Source organism: Manacus candei, unplaced genomic scaffold (assembly GCF_025592945.1).
Source record: "Manacus candei isolate 608988 ecotype Guabito, Panama unplaced genomic scaffold, ASM2559294v1 h1tg000014l, whole genome shotgun sequence".
Lineage (NCBI taxonomy): Eukaryota > Metazoa > Chordata > Aves > Passeriformes > Pipridae > Manacus > Manacus candei.
In genome coordinates this window covers 76,747,836-76,760,827 of record NW_026138062.1, presented here as the reverse complement: position 1 = coordinate 76,760,827, position 12,992 = coordinate 76,747,836, and the positions used below count along the sequence as shown (strand labels likewise).

Below are 12,992 nucleotides of genomic sequence, written 5' to 3'. Positions count from 1 at the left end.
TTAGCACCATGAATATAAACCTTGCATGTCTCTGGGAATATTTGTCAGGAGTGTAACAACTCTGCCTTCTAATAAGTTGCATTTATTTTGGTATATTTTTGAGGTTCTGCATTAAAAAAAAAAAAAAAAAAGGAAGCATGCAATATAGCCAAATGTTAACCTCATGTTTTCTGAGTTGCCTTTGTGTTCCGTCCTGGAAGTTTTTTTTCATATGACTTCTGCTAAAGTCTTTTTCTGTACATCATGGGCACTTTCAGACTACAGCAGTAAGGCTGACTATATTAAATATTTTACTTCTCAGGCAGATAACTTATTAAGCAAATGAGATACCGTTTCAAGAACCAAAGGAGAAAAACTGATCAGTTTGCTTGAGAGCCTTGACACATTCGGAAATCACGACTGCTTCTGCTTTGATATGCCCACAGCCTGTGGCTCTACCGATGACTTGCCTTATCTGCTGACAGATGAAGTCATTACTAACCACATTACCTTTAACAAGCAGAAAAAATACAAATGTAGGCTTAATAGCCCTCCCCTGTCCTTTGTATCTCGCTTGTTTTCTTATGTGTCACTGTTTAACCCCAGGCAACAACCAAGTACCAGGCATCCCCTTGCTCACTCCCCCATCCCGTGGTGGGATGATAAAAAAATAAAAGCTTGTTGATTGATGTAAGGCCAGTTTAATAATTGAAACAGAGTAAAATGTAATAATAACAGGTGGAATGAAAAGGAGAGAGAGAAAAAGAAAAGGAGGTGATGCACAGCACAGTTGCTTACCACTCACTGACCAACGCCCAGCCCATTCCCGAGAAGGGATCAGCCCCTTCCAGCCAACACCCTCCAGGTTATACTCTGAACATGATGTTCTAGGGTACAGAATATATCTTTGGCCAGTTTGGACCAGTTGTCCTCCCACCCAGCTTCTGGTGCACCTGCTCACTGGCAGCACGAGACACTGCAGAGTCCTTGATTTGGGGTGAAGTACTGCCGAGCAACAACCAAACCGTCAGTGTGTTACCCATATTGCTCTCATACTAAATCCAAACCACAGCACTGCACCAACTACTAAGAAGAAAATGAACTCTATCCAGCCATACCCAGGGTATTAGGTCAGTGGGGAGATCAAGGAGCAAGTCCTTTTATTTGAGTATGAATTAATAACATCATCCCGCTTACATGGCGTTGGCATAGGTCTGTAATGGATAATAATAAATGTCCTGTCACTTCTGAAGGCTCATTTATATGTCATGTGAATAAATTCTGAGTGGAAGTTCAGGCTGCAGTTATGCAACATATGGGGATTGAACAGCTGTGCTTTTCCACCCTCTGTACCACTTCATACAGGCAAGGTTACATTACTGTTGGCTTGTGAGAACTGGATAAGCAAGATCTGCTATTGATGGGCTCTATGCACTCTTTGCTTTATGTATTTTAGCTTTTCTGCCTGCAGAACAGGAATGCACCTATTTCACTTTTATGATGTAAAGATATGGAATGAATGTAAGTAAATTCTTATTTATCTGCCTGGAGTTAAGAAGTTCAGCTGAACTGTGGAAGTGGTAGAAGACAGTGAGAGAGTAGTAAAGAATGCTTGGCTTCAGTGGATGGGTCTGTGATCTCCAGAAGTGCCTGCCTTTATGTTTTGTGTCTGGAACTTCCCAGACTGTTGTTCCCATGTCCCATTTGTCTGTATGTCAGAGTTTCAGCCTCCCAGTTCTTCCTCCCAGCCTGCCTGAAGCAGCTCTGCAGCTCTGGCTGCACCTGTGAGAACACCCCACCTTCAAAGGTTCTGCCAAAAATCCTGGACTGGTCCCTCGCCTCAGTTCATGAGCTGGGGATTCTCCAGCAGCTCTTCATGGGGCTGTGCTGCCACTCAAACACAAACTCTCTTTAGTTGCTTCAGCCTTTGTACCTCTCCTGACATCTGTATGTTCTGTCCCTTGGAGTCACCAAACTGCTAAATTTCATGATGGTTATTAAGTAACTACCTGAGGAAGCAGTGCCCACCTGCCTTCCCAGCCTCTGTTTGTCACGTTATCAGCTGCTCTCTTCAAAACTTCTTTGCTTAAAGGGTCTGCTGCGGAAAAGATCAGTATTGATTCTGATTCTCACTCCACTTGAAAAGAGACATGATCAGCTTGAATCTTCTGTATCAACCTCTTGAGTTATTCCTGGGGAAAAGGCAACAAACCTTTGCAGTGACATTTCATCCTTCCCTATTAGAGAGGCTGGGTATTTAGATCAGACCTGTGTAAGAAAAAATGGGTGCCTAGGGTGGGTTTGATTATGCCCATGAACTCCTAAGGGAAGTTTCTAACCCCCTTGAAGAGGAAATACTAAGAAAGGTGGAGTATAGGAGCAATAGCTATGAAGTTATTAACCTAGTAAGTAGTCTGGCTGGCAGTTATTAGGTGTTATTATACTTTTCCAAAAGCTTTTGTATGGCTTTTTCACTTATGGATGTTGTGGCATTAACTTTTTGTTAAATTTATCACCACTCAAAAAACTACTATAGTAAAAGACATAAAAGCAAATGCTTGTAAGAATGTAGAATAGAAAAGGTAAACAGGAAAGTGAAGAATATTAAATTTAGCATTGGTCCCAATCTACGAGAATTGGCTTCAACACACAAATCATTTGTAGTTTGCCAGTGCAAGGAATGATAAATCCATTTGTCAGAATTTCACTTGTTTCTAATTTCCCTAATAAAGATACACTCAGGTTAATAAACAGGGCTGACAAAACTGTCAGGTATATGCGTTCATTTAAAAAAAACTGTTCAATAATCTACTGTTGACATGAACATGATGGTGAATTGAATATCAATTAGTATATTCAAGGCTGAATGAAAATTATTACAGAGGGCAGCTGGGCTCCTCTCATCATTTTTTGACTCCTATTTTTATCAGGGTTAGCTTTTGAGCTCCTTGTATGCCACATGTGAAACCAAAAGCTTAGAAAAATAATAAAGCTATTATTATGTCACTATAACAGTGACATAAACCAGCTCTGGTGTTTTCTGGACCTGTGAACAGCGTTAATTTATCTCACTTCATTTCAGCAGCAATCTCTGCTGTAAAGGAGTATCTTAGAAATGAAAGCAGAGTCCATGGTTAAGAACACATTGTTTCCCTGTACCCAAAAGCCCTTTTTCCCCATCTCATTCTTTGTGAGGAGCCCCTTAAATAGAGCAATGTGCCTCCACCTGGCAGGACTTACTGCTCAGCTCTGTGCTCCCTGCCTGTCCTGCAGGGCTCACATTGCAATGCTCATTCCCTGCTGGTGCATTACAAAGGTAGGGATTCATCCCTTCTGGCTGAGCCGGGGGTTTCAGAACCTTCTCCTGCCTTCCCTTCCTTCTGGAAGTGCAACAATGATCAACAAAACCACTTTGAAATCTTTGACACTACTCTTGGGGGAAAAGCTCTGTTACAGGCTAGGAGAGGCAAGATATTAACTACTCATTCTCCATTCCACAATTACCTGAGGAAAACTTGGGGGCTCATCTGTTTCTGAGGTAAACTCATTTATTTTAGATGTGAATATGCTTTCTTTTTACCTCAGCAATTTTATTTGTTCTTGTGCTTATGAATGAAACTCACATTGGAGAATCAAGTGCCTATGTTAGACCTCAAAATACATAATATTTTCAGCTGTCTTAGAGCAAAACAACCTGCAAAGTGACAGAATAGGTAGTTAAGATCTAACGTGTACAATTTGAAATTGTAACTGCTATCCCAGAAAGATTTCAGTGCAGAAATTGTCATGTTTTCTGCACTGACAGGTACATTTTCTATATTCCTGGTTCATTTGGTGCCACTGAGTGTATCAAGTTGATTCCCAAGGCTCCACTTGGTATTCATAAAATGAAACATAGAACACACCTTACTGGGAAGGACTATCTTTTACTGACTTGTGTTACATGCCTTTGACTGATAAATTGTTTAATTTTCCCCCTTTCTTTGGTATATTTGTCTGTGTTTTACATATATATATATATATATATATATATATGTAAAACACAGATAAATATATATATATATAGGAATTAATGTTGTGTGCTAAGACAGCACTATGATATAGAAAAAAGGAAGTAAAAATGGATTTATGTTTTCTGAAAATAACTCTATCCTTCTTAGTTTTGGGGTTTTTTTATCTTACTATATCTTGAACTCCAACATTATAAAACAGATACTTAAATTTGTCCAGAATATCCAAATATTTCCTGATCCTAAAATGAAAAAGATGTAAATATCAATCACATAATTTAAAGTAGAAGTATGACAAGGTATGGGTGTGTTCAATGACTTGTGCACAGTTTATAAATTGCAAATTACAATAATTGTTTATCAGAGCATTTTGATAGATGTTTAAAGTATTGCAGTTGTTATTGAAATGACACAGAAGGAGTAGTGTCTACTGTCCCCTAAATATGAAAGCCAAAGGCTTTCTCCAGAAGGGCAGTTTTATGTTCATCTGTCAAAATTTGCAGTGTTAATGTCAACAGTCATTTCTAGAAAAAGAAAGTTAAGACATGAAGCACACAATTTACTAAGTCTTAGAAGATGTTAGTAAAAGACAAGTGCCTTAACTCCTTAGTTCTACAGAAGCCATAAAATTAATTAGACCTCCTTGTAGAGCTTTAGGTGTCATGTATTGCTGGGTTTAATTCAGATTTAACTTTATTCATAGAGACTTTGGAGTTGCTGAAATGCACATTAGATTATTTGTTTATAATGTAAGTTTTTTTCCATCCTACCATGACTTCATGCCTTGTCATTTGGAAAAAATTGAAAAATTGCATTTTTGTTCATGCAAATATAAGTTGATGTTCATATAAATGTGAGTGGGTGTTCATATAACTCCCTATTCCACATATATAATCATGTATGATGGCCTTGCCGTGTTCTTCCAAAGCAATGTGATGATACAATTACACAGCATGAATAATGAATACAAAAATCTGAAGTGGCTTGTGAAACAAGTGGCTTCTTTCTTCCTTCTACCTTCATAAATGCTGATTGCTGAAAAGCAAATGGAGTTGAAAACGTAAATATTTGGCAAATGAATTGCAAACAGAAAGAAACAAACTTGTAAAACTAATATGTAACATGAAGACCAAAACTTAGGTCTTCAATATGTCTTACCCACTCAATTGTTCAAATGAAATCCCATATCATTCGAAGGTTCCATGAGTTGTTACTTCCATTTCACTGCCTTAAGGGGTCTGACAGTATTTGGAATTATGGTACTGAAGATACAACTGAAATCAATTGCCTCTGCCTCTATCAGTTCTCTCAGTGGGTACAAGAATTACTCTTTCATTTTAAATAATTACATAAATTAGATCGCTCGGTGTGTTGTGTGATGAGTAGCAAGAATGAAGTAGGGAATTTGGTTTATTTATCTTGTTGACTTGCATGGCACAGCCACATAAAAATATGTATTTCATAATCCAAATTCAATATAGTCTTCCACAAAAACCTAAAACCAAACCAAACCAAAAAAAACCACAAGAAGCCTCATCTCCCTTTTTTATTTAACACTTAATCCAGTGAGGTTGCTCTGATGTGACTGAAGGGTCTGCAGTGGTTGGCTGATAATACAACATGAGAATAAGGGGATTCATGTTGATTTTTCAAGTGAGAGTGGAAGAAAGGCAGTGTGAAAAAAAGGATAATGTAAAACTGAAGCTTTGGGTATGGAAATGTTGGCTTCCATTCCAGGGAGAGATGGAGCAGTAGGATTACAGGAGCCTTCTACTCTAAGGAGAACATCCAGGTATGGAAAGGATAATTTATTGGCTCTGAAACAGCATTATGAAAGTGTGGGAAAGCATTAAATAATATACTAAATTTTAATTTCATTGAAAAAACTCATCTTGCTAAGAAACACATAATAAGGTGTTCTAGGAAAAAAAGGTTGAATATGAAAGGTGGGTGGTGGCATTTTTTTTGCAAAGAACCATTGTTTCTTTTAATCTTGTTATCTCAGAGCCACAGGATTTCAAATTATATCTATCCAGGAAGTAGTACAGAACAATAAGGCTGAACCAGAAAACTGATTCAAATGAGAAAATAGGGTTATTCCTTAAGCATCTGTATGGAAAGAAAAATGGTGCTGTGAGGGAATTAGTTTTAGAAGATGCTCACTGGAGACCCCGTGTAATGGAGTAAAGCACCAGCAAGATAAAAACAGGCATTTATCCAACATAACCCCATCTAATAACAGTGCAAACTTCTCAGGACTGAGAAGGTGGATGTATCAGGAATGGGATGTTGGGTTTTGTCCACAAAAAATTATTCTGACCAGTTCTCATTCATTTGAAGAGAATTCTAAATGTCTCTGTGTGTGTGTGCAAATGGGAAATAAAAAAGGTGAAAGTGGAAATTCCTTTCGCAAGTTCTCGATTAGGAAATCTTTGATCACTTAAAAAAAGACCAGTTTTGGATAACAGTTTAACCTACACTGGAAAGCAGAAAGTAGAAATATGAACATTTCTAATAGTTAATGGCAAAGAGAGGATACATGTGGAAATTAATAAATGTTAGAAGATAAGTAGTGTAGAAAAGTGAAGATGAAAAGGAAGTGTGTGAGGTAAAAGCCCAAGTCTCACAACACTCAGGATAATGGGAATTTCTCTATTGCATTATGAATAAAAATGTTTGTGTGAATAGTATTAAACTATTTTTAGAAAGAGGCAGAAAATAATGTGTTCAAAATTGGGAAAATTGGAAATCAGTGTTTTTTTCACATAATGTGAAGAATATGAAGTACTCCCCATCTGGTGTAAATAGTTCTTTCCAAGAGTCCTGAAAGAATTGGCTGAGGACATCTCTGGTCTACTGACGGTAAATTTAATGAGTCTGGGGACTCAGGGAATTCAGGAATATTGGAAAGCATAGGTGTTGGAGTCCTGGTTTGAAAAGAAAAGGAAAGCACCATTAACCAGGTAACTAGATTTTTATAAAACTCACGGCATTGGAGAGGATTCCAGAGGTCGTTTATCTCCCTCACTGCCCCAAGGCAATGGGAGATTATGTAGAAACCAGGTCTGACAGTGTTTGAGGTGTGTTAAAAGCCTCCTGCAGTGGAGATTCCCCAGCTTCCCAATTAGTCACAGCTATCCCTCTCCTTCACAACTGGAGAGTAGGAAGGATTTTCCTGAAGTCTAACATAAAGAAATGTTGAAGAGAGGAGAAGGATTACTCCATATATCTCGCTAGCTATAATCCTGCTTATCTCAGGCAAACAGCATTGTCAACACTTGGTTTACCATATGATTTGCTATGATTCCTAGATATTTTCCCAGCAGAATTTCCATCTAGACAGGTGCTCCTCATCCTTTGTTACTGCATCTCATTAATCTTGCCTAAACCAGAGAGCTGCTGCATGCAAAATAATGAAAATTATGGAAAAGGATTCCATTGATACGTGTATAATGAATGCCAGTTTATTTGTTTTATGGAAAACAGGCCTGGTCATAAAACTCAAGCATTTAAATAATTTTCCCCAGTTGATTACACATTAATTGCCAAAGGTACCTTGAATTTTGTAATCTCTTTCTTTGTGTCCTTCTCAGGCAGACAAGCCACAGAAGTAATATATTTAGATTTTTTCTATTAGAACAAAATCTCACAAAGACAGTGAAAATCTTACCTTTTTTTTCCTTATTAAACAGATTTTAGCAAACTAAGGTCTAAGAAACCTCAAAGTAGTTTCAGGGACTGTTAAGTCACAAAATTTGAGATATTCATTGTACACCATTCAAAATTCTAACTGGTCACATTTTTCATTAGTAACATGAAAATAAATATAAAAGTAATACTTGACAAAAAGCTAGTGAGTAAAAAAAGAAAGAGGATGTGCAGACAGGTAAGAGAATCAGAGAGAGAATATCACTTAGAAAAGGTCAGCCCTTGAAAATGAAACTTGTTTTAACATAAGCAAATGGATCTTTGTCCATTCAAGAGCAAAAATGTGACCCAAACTGAAAAATATAATGATGAAAAGAAGTGATTGTGTGAATGGCAGTGGTCTTGGTAGAGTCATAACTGAGTCATAAGTGAGTGCAATGCTGAAGCAAAAAATAGGCTAATGTGACCTTGGATATAGAAACAAATTATAAAATAGCCAGGGCTCTTAATATATATTGTTAGAAGGAATGATTTCAGAACACTGCATGTGATCCTCTTCCTAAACATGAAAAATACCATAAAACCTGAAAAAAAGGACAGACACTTCAGAAGAGAGCAACAACTCTCTTGAGGGCTGCAAGTGAGAGACTTCAAAAGCTCAGTGTGTTTGTCTTATAAATATAAACTGTTTGCAGTCAATAAGTAAGCTCTCAGGGATAAAAAAAAGGTGCCAGTTTTGCCTGTTTCTGGGTATCATGTGTAATGATTGCCTACCCTGCTGGAAGACACTGAAACTTTCCATTTTTTTATCTTTTTTTTGTGCAAAATATATTGGTCTACAAAGAACAAGAAATGAGGCAGGGTGATCCTACAGCCTGTTCTGATATCGGACTGTGATTCCATGAATCACAGTCAAAATCATTTATTAGTTTAAAACTGTTAGGTCAGACTGCCTGGAGATGTGTAAAGAAAATAGAAGAGAAAAGAAACTGGTGAAATGAAGGTTTAGAAAGCTTTTTCTTTGGCTGTACAGACACAATTGCAGAGTTCATCTTCAGAAGAGTATTTTGGAATCAGAATTAAAATTCCACACTGTCAGTCCTTGGGAGCTCTGCTCGTCATAATTTTAAATCAAACAGTTCCCTGGGGACCAGGCAAAACCTCTGAAAAGATTAATTTCAGTTGTAAAGTCTAATAATAGCAGTGTAAGATATGTTCCAAAAAAAAAAAAAAAAGAAACTGAAGCTCAATATGGCATAATGAGTTATAATAGTGTAATTTCTATTAAAGTATGTACTGGAAAACAAAGCTAAACACTTCTAAATGAATGGGGCACTTAACTAAAACAACAGGTTTACAGGTGTATGTTTGAATCTGTATATTATTGTTGGGCAAGTGGCAGTGTCCCTGGCTCAGTTATTGAAGGAAGGATATTCAAGTGCTAAATCTTTTTGTCCAAAGAGATTTTTTGAGGGATCTTTTGAGTTCATTTTGACTCTTTACATGTGTGGCAGTTTGAGCCACATTAGAAATCCAAAAATCCAATGTTCAGGCTCCCCCCACCCCTTCCTAACAATTTATCCTAACATCGTAGAGAAACCTTCAGACCAGAGGCTTCTGTAGGGGAAGGAGGAAGTATATACATTTATTTACACAAATAAATACTATACAAACTAAAGGCAACTATATATATATATTACATTTCTATCACTCAGTCATTTCAAGCCCCTCCTTTAATTTTAGTCCAGGAGCAGCTTTTCAAGGCTGATACGTATCACAGTCTTTTACTGTGGGAGTGTTCTGGGCTCCTGAACACTCCCACCTCACCAAGTTCCAGTTGTTTCTCTCCTCACCAACTCCAAGAAGACAGCTGGGAGTCCTTGCTGTCCTGCTGCTGGTGATCTCTCCCTCTCGGGCTCTCCCCTGGCTCCGTAGGCTGCTGCAGTGCAGCTTATCAAGGGTCCACGGCCTGGAATCTTCCTTCCCCCACAGCAGTTCTCGGCTGCCCCCGCTCAGCTTTGGCAGCTGCTCCCGAGCTCTGGGCTCGTCTCCCATTTCCCCTGGGACTCTTCCCTGAGCACCGGGCCGACTTCCACGGCCCAGTCTCTTGGCTCAGCTTCAATGGTGAGCCTCTCCTCCACTTACCGTGCAGGGAAAGGAAAAACCCCCCTCTACAGCTTCACTGTGGAAAAGGAGGGGGGAGAGAGGGCTTGGCTGCAGAGCCTGCCTCTCTCCTCTTACCTCAGGGGCTGTGAAATTCTTCTTTCACAGCACACACTCCAAATGCTAACTCTAACTCTAGCCAAAGGCTGAGTTGGGGGGTCGCAGGGCTCCCCTCTCCCCCCGGAGGGGAAGAGAGAGAGCCCAGCCATCCCCTGGCTTTCAACACCTACACGCAGCAGACACCAACAGCAAAACAACCAAGACAGAACTGCCAACAGCTTCCAGTGCTGTGATATAAGATTTTGAGCAGAAGTGAACAACATGAGTGGTGACTGGCTCTCCAGGGAACACTGCCCTAGCACCCAATCACCTCTGAGCCCCCCCCAGCCTCTCAGGGGGGCCAATTCCAAACTATGACACATGACTTTGTAATGGCAGACCTGCACTCTTTCACTCCTGTTCAGCTCTGCAGGTTTTACACTCCATGTCACCTCAGAAAAGTGGCTGCCCCACGTGGAGTGGGTGCAGAAATGTCAGTGCCATTGCTTAGTTGCAACTTAGAAGTCATCATCAATATTAACTGCAGTAGTTCCAGACACTTTTGTTTATGCTGGCTTGTCCAGAATGGCCACTTTTCATAGAGCCTCATTTAAGAGGAATGAGACTTTTTATGGTCTATAAATACAATTAGCTCAGTTGGTTAGAGAATGGTGCTAATAATGCCAAGGTTGTGGGGCCATTCCCCATATGGGCCATTCACTGAAGAGTTGGACTGGATGATCTTTGTGGCTTCCTTACAACTCAGCAAGGGTTGAATCCATTAGAATCCATTAAATAAAATAAAGGAGTATAAAGAAGGAAACAGAGGGACAAGGGTCAGTAAATGTGCCTTCCTGGTTCCGTTAACTTTTTAGGGATTTCCTTGTTTTGAGTATCATTCACTATTTCCTTTTAGTCTCTTTGCATGCAGATTTCCAGTTCTTCTGAAACTTCCGCTCTCCCGCAGTCAAAGGGGAAGCTCATCCCTGCCTGCAGTTCAGATGTATACATTCCTCTTAGTCTGGATCTCTTTGGCAGCCGGAATTTCCTGTGAGTTGGAAGCTTTTTGGCAGCGCAGCTTTGTCTGCCATCAGGTCTGTGCTGCTGGGGATAGAGTGCTTCTTAATTACCTCATTTCGAGAGAGCTTGGGTACCTCTGCCCCACACCGAAGTCTATCATTCAGACATCTCCAAATCACTCAAGTGTGTGAGGGTTTTATTACTCTATCCATGTCCTCATTTCTATGTCAGGCTCTGTTGATTTCACAGCTTTACTGGAGTTTGGATTTCTGTGGCATAAACATAATATTTACTTGATGTGCCAGTATTTACATGGTTTTGATTGAGAACTATTTACTGCCTTGTAAGACAGTCTCTTAAATTTTACAATATTCATTTTGAACTCTGAAGGTGATACCAGTTTAATCCTGGTTGAGAGTTGTTTGGTTATTTGAATTCTCCAGTTTGAGGTTTTTCAGAGTTATAAGTGAACTTATATGAGCATTCAGGAGGCTTGGTATGTAAAATGCATAAAAACCTGCATTTTAACAAAATTCAATTATTTGTTGGGGATCATTTATAAATGTGTATAAGAAATATTAGATCATAGTTCAACGAAATCTAAATTTAATATACTTTCAGTGATGAATTTACTCTAGTTCTTAATTTTTTTAATGTATAGCTCTGGGCTTTCAAGTAGTACTTGATTAATTCAGGCAAGGAATTAATTCAGGCTCCATTGAAGAAATGAATTAGTTTTCCTTCCTGTATTTTAGGGCTTGTTCCATGGAAGTATTACTTTTGAATACCTGGGTGATATTTATTAAACTTTGATCCTGCTACCACAAAAACTGTAAAACTGAAATGATACTTTAAACTCTGATGCTATTTGTAGAAAGAATTTGTTTCTTCCTTCAGATCCACAGGTTTGGCTGTAACATATAGTGTATTTAATTTGATTATTTATTTAATCCAGTATTAAAGAATTATCATCAGAATAGCACTTGATAAAGAGGAAGATATAACTTGAAACTCAGCTGAAAACAAAGCACATAACAAATAGTCTATGTTTTTTGGATGGAGAGAGAAGTGGAGGAGAGATGGAGAGAAATAAACAAACACATAAAATGAACTTAAATATTCCCACAAATCAGCTGAGCATTTGGTCTTCTCTATGGAAAGGAAATATCTAAACCCAGTAACTTAATTTTTTTGGAGTCAACAGATTCCCAGTACGTTACACAGTTTACACAGGAAACTGCTGCATCACGTGTCAAATGGGAAGATGCTTTTCTTGATTCTTTAACAAGAGTCTCCTGACACAAATATAAAATACTGTGAGTGCTGTAAATCAGCAGAAGCCAGCAAGAGTCTCAGTGGTAATGGCGATCCCATTTTTTTGGAAGTAGAACGGGGATTGCAAAAAAAATGGTTAATTTATCCTCAAATTATTCCCAAAGCTTCATAAAGTGATGACGTGGTGGAGGGCAGAATACTCCCCCTTTGTTGAATATCATTTTAAAATGTCATTAATTTCTTCAAATAAATCATTAAACTTTTATTTGGTTAATGCTGAGCTTCTTACTTGCTTATAAGTCTGCTGGTGAGACAGCAAACTTCTTCTTCAGGTTAAAAGTCAACATACATTGAAATGAAGAGGAACTTTAATTGTCACTGATACAAAAGACAAAGGAAGATGCTGGGTTGAGGTTCCTCTAATGAGCTGGAAAATTCTATGTCCTTGCCAGGGTGCCTTTTCCATAGGGCAAGAAAGCATGACCTGGCTGCTGCTGGTGCTGACCCATGTTATAGAAACACACTACAGGCAGCTGTACATTGATTATTTGGACAGATAAGAGGTGGAAGACAGTGCACAACAATATAAAACCAACAAATGTATGCACAGAGTAGCCATGTTCCAAACATACAGCTTCATTTTTTTCTCCATCATTTAACCAGTAGAACTGGAGTTTGTGGGCTGTGAGAAGGAAGTGAGTGTTCAAAACACACCAATGTGATAATTAAAGTAAATTGCCCTATGCAATACTTAATTTTATGTTTAAATTGTAATTTAGCTTTATGAAATTAGAGGGTTGGATGAAACAATTCCATTAGAGGGCAGTAGTACATGTGGGTAGAATGTCTCATGTGCTG

The 12,992-nt window shown here is 38.6% G+C and overlaps 1 protein-coding gene across 4 annotated transcripts in view; it reads left to right on the top strand.

The window, feature by feature from the left end:
- The window catches only part of EPHA6 (EPH receptor A6), a 451,959-nt gene that overhangs the window by 19,415 nt on the left and 419,552 nt on the right, over window positions 1-12,992 (top strand). The window lies entirely within an intron of this gene.